This window comes from Rhinopithecus bieti, unplaced genomic scaffold, assembly GCF_001698545.2.
Source record: "Rhinopithecus bieti isolate Rb0 unplaced genomic scaffold, ASM169854v2 scaffold_68800, whole genome shotgun sequence".
NCBI lineage: Eukaryota > Metazoa > Chordata > Mammalia > Primates > Cercopithecidae > Rhinopithecus > Rhinopithecus bieti.
In genome coordinates this window covers 123,101-127,390 of record NW_016825633.1, presented here as the reverse complement: position 1 = coordinate 127,390, position 4,290 = coordinate 123,101, and the positions used below count along the sequence as shown (strand labels likewise).

General features: G+C 35.5%; 1 long non-coding RNA gene across 1 annotated transcript in view; it reads left to right on the top strand.

Annotated features, from left to right (window-relative positions):
* LOC108522711 (uncharacterized) overlaps positions 1 to 4,290 on the top strand; it is a 47,371-nt gene that overhangs the window by 15,632 nt on the left and 27,449 nt on the right. The window lies entirely within an intron of this gene.

Here is a 4,290-nt window from a genome sequence, read left to right as displayed (position 1 = left end):
AAGAAAACCTTCCTATTACCAATCATTTTTCATTCCTGCCCTTCTGCAAGCCCTATGCAACCACGAATCTACTTTCTCTATAGATTTGTTGATATGGCCATTTATTATAAATTGAATAATAAAATATGTGGTATTTTGTGACTGCCTACTTTCACTTAGCATAATGTTTTCAAGGTTCATCCATGCTATACCATGTATCAGTACTACTTCCTTTTTATTGCCAAATATATTGTATAATATACCATATTTGTTTATTCACCAGTTCATGGATTTTTTTTTCTATATTTTGGCTATTATGAACAATACTGCTATAAACATTTGTGTATACATTTTGCATGACTATATGTTTTCATTTCTCTTGGGTATATACCTAGGAATGGAATTGCTAGGTCATATGACACATTATGTTTAACATTTTAAAGAATTGCCGATTTGTTATGCCAAGCGAGTGCATTCCCATCAGCAATGTGTGAGGACTCGTTTCTCTCCACCCTCACCAAAACTTATTTTCTATCTCTTTCGTTTTAGCCATCCTACTGTGTGTAAAGTGGTATCACTTTGTGGTTCTGGTTTACATTCCCTAGTGACTAATAATGTTGAGCTTCTTTTCATATGCCTATTGGACATTTGTATATCTTCTTGGGAGAAGTATCTATTCAAATCATTCGCCCATTTTAAAATTGGGTTCTCTTTTTTTTAATGGTTGAGTTGTAAGAGTTCTTTATATATTCTGGAAATTAGCTCCTTATCAGATGTATTATTTGCAGTTGTTTTCTCCCATCTGGTAGATCATCTTTTCATTTTCTCAATGTTATCATTTGAAGCACAAAACATTTCCATTTTCATGAAGTGGAATATATCTATTGTCATATATGATTTTGTTGTCATATCTAAGTAAAATTGCCTAACTCAAGGTCATGAATATTTATGCATATGTTTTCTTCTAAGAGCTGTATAGTTTTAGCTCTTTCATTTATATTTATGATCTGTGTTGAGTTCACTTTGATATAGGGTGTGACATAATGTTCTAAATTCATTCTTTGGCATGTGCATATCGAATTGTTTCATCACAATTAGTTTAAAAACTATTATCTTCCCTTTGAATTGTCTTGGTAGACTTGTTGAAAATCCATTGAGCATAAAAGTGAGAGTTTACTTCTAGATTCTCAATTCTATTCCACTGATTTATATATCTATCCTTATGGTAGGACCACCCTGTCTTGATTACTATTGCTTTGTGGTAAGTTTTGAAGTTAGAAAGTGTAAGAACTCCATTTGTTACTGTTTTTCAAGATTGTTTTGTCTGTTTTCGGTCATTACAATTTAGGATCACTTTGTCATTTTCTGCAAAGAAGCCAGGTGAGATTTTGATAGCAATTGCCTTAAGTCTGTAGATCAATGAGGGAATATTGCCATCTGAACAATGTTAAGTCTTTCAGTCAATGAACATTGAATTTATTTCCATTTATTTAGGTTGTCTTTAATTTCTTTTGACAACATTTTGTACTTTTCCATAACAAGTCTGGCATTTGTTTTGTTAAATTTATTCCCAAGATTGTTTTCTTTTGATATCATTGTAAATGGAATCATTTTAAGTTCATTTCAGACTGTTAATTTCTACTATAAAGAAATGCAATTGATTTTGTATATTGATATTGTATCTTGCTACATTGTACTTGTGTATTATTTCTCATAGTTTAAATAATTATTGTTAATTGACAATTTATAATTGTATATATTTATAGGGCACAAAGTAATATAATCAACCTTCCCTCTGGAAATGATACCATATTAGGGTCTCAGCAATGGCCTCTGCTGTTGGCAGGTTTCATAATCAGCTATGAGAATAGTCAGATCAGGTTGGTATGGGAAGTCAATATTGTTGAGCTCTCGCATAGTTTTGTACAAGGGCCCATTGAGCAAACATTGGGATAGCAGTGGCAGGGGAATGGGGAGGCTGAATGATATCTACAGAGATGGTCATTTTTTTCCTCCGAATTATTGATAGTTTCCTCTGCAGTGGATGCCCCTACTGGGTACACTCACTACCTGAATAAACAGATATGGACTATTTAGAAGGGAATGTGACTTGGTAGTCTTTAGATTTCAAGACCTTCCCAAAGGGTAAAAACAGGCAGAACCTTGGTTAGGGCATCCACCTTGAGAGAGTCCTGTGCCACTGTTTCTTTGCAGCCATTCCAATCCATGAACAATGTATCTTTCCATTTATTTAAATCTTAATTTCTCTCATAAATGTTTTGTAGTTGTCAATGTATAAATCTAGCACATAGTTTTTTTTTAAAAGATGTTGGTACATATGTGCTTTGTGCCTACTGAATTCAGATAAACATTTCCTTATACTTCCTCCTACTTTTTTATGGTTTATACTTAATGTAATTGAGATCATGCAAAGTGTTAAACTTTAGTGTACATCAGAATTACCTGGGCAGTTTGTGGAAATTGCAGGTTCTAGAACCATTTTCCTAGAAATTCTGGGTTTGTGCCAGGGACCAGAATGCTACATTCTAAACAAGCTTCCCAGGGAGTCGTTTAACATATTTTGAAAAAAATCATTTTTATACATTGTTAAAATGGTGTATGAGCTGAATTTAGAATTATCACTTCTCCTGTATTATTTAGTTTTGAATTTCAAGTTGTATTTTCGACAAGTGAAATTACTTGCCCAAGGATACACTGGGCCAAAACCTCAGGGCTCCTGACTCAGTCATAATCAAGTAATTGTTAAATATATGTGTCAAGTACAGTGTAAGGGATATCAGGATGAATTTTTTAAAAGTCTGTTTTGATAAGGGAATATACTGGTGGGCTAAATAAAAATGCCTGAGAGTTTTTAATATTTTAAGAGCACTGTACCTCTTTCAGTTGCAAGTGGTTTAGTATGGGAAGGGATGTTTCACACAGGGTTATCTCTGTGATTATGTATGGATAAGTCTCTTGATTTTGTATAGTAGGCCAGCCAACAAGGCTTTTTAGAGAAAACTCACACTTAGAAAGGTACAAAAATTTAGATAGGGTTCACCTGTGGTACTGGAGTAGGGTATTTGGTTCAAACACAGTTCATTATCTAGTCAATAGGTTAAACTCAGGACACAGTCCCAAGTAGACCCAAAATGTCTCAAGTCCTAAGAAGAGAAATGAAGCTGTAAGCAAATATAAAATGAACTAAAAATGTTAATGGCTACTTTGCTAAGAACTGTGTAATACAGTGGGCTCCAGGAAGCCCTAGAGTAGAACCACCTGCAGTTGGAACTGTGGCCCTTTGGGGACTGTAGGGAATCAGAAGGGCTTTGTCACCATGAGTACTCCATTATATCAGCGGCTGTCAGCAGACAGTGCATATACAGGGCATAGCAGAAGAGAAGTGCCCAGCAGATATGATAGTATCCAGAGAAGGATGGCATCCTCTACTCAGCTGCTTGGACTTGTTCCTGGGGACAGGTGAAACCCTACCTTCAGCTCTTCTTTTAAGTGTCTGACAGGGTGCTGGGTCCTGCTACTGTAAGGACAGCTCACATGTTCAATACCTCATCTGATCCACTGTGCAGTCCTGTGAGATAAGTGTTATTCCCATTTCACAGATGGCAAGACTGACCCTTACAGCAATGGATTTGTTGTAACTGCCAGGTTGATACCTTTAGCTATTAGTCTCAGAGGTAATATAAATTTTACTTACCATTTTATGTTCTGGCAACCGAAATTTTAAGTGTCTTTATTACCCTCATAGGCTCACTGAACAGTTCAATTGCTTATGTATTGTTTTCTCATTTAGTTTTTCAAATTATTATTATGACAAAAGGACATATCCTTTAAGAAAAGGTGGAGATGACAGCAAAGAAAAGAAAAAGAATCACATCCTATGGCTCCGCCACAGGATGATAAAGGACACAGGAGAAGGGGTAGCAGTGCCTACTCACCTAGTTACACCTAGGGAAGACATGAGGATGGGCACAACAACAGCAGAATGGCATGGAGGTACCTACCCAGCAGATGATTGAACTCATTTTTGGCTACCATTCAGGAATAACCATTGGCTACTTTTTAGTGTACGTGCTTTCAGAGTTTTCTTTGTGCACAAATGCATTATGCAAACATTTACATTTTATAAAATGGGCTGATACTGTATATGCGGTTCTGCAAACTTTTTTTTATTTTTATTTTTTATTTTTTTACAATGTACCATGAACATCTTTTCCATGCACATGGGTGAAAATCCTCTACTAAAATATAGAGCACTGTAGTTGGGTCAAAAGGCTGCTGGTAACGAGATTG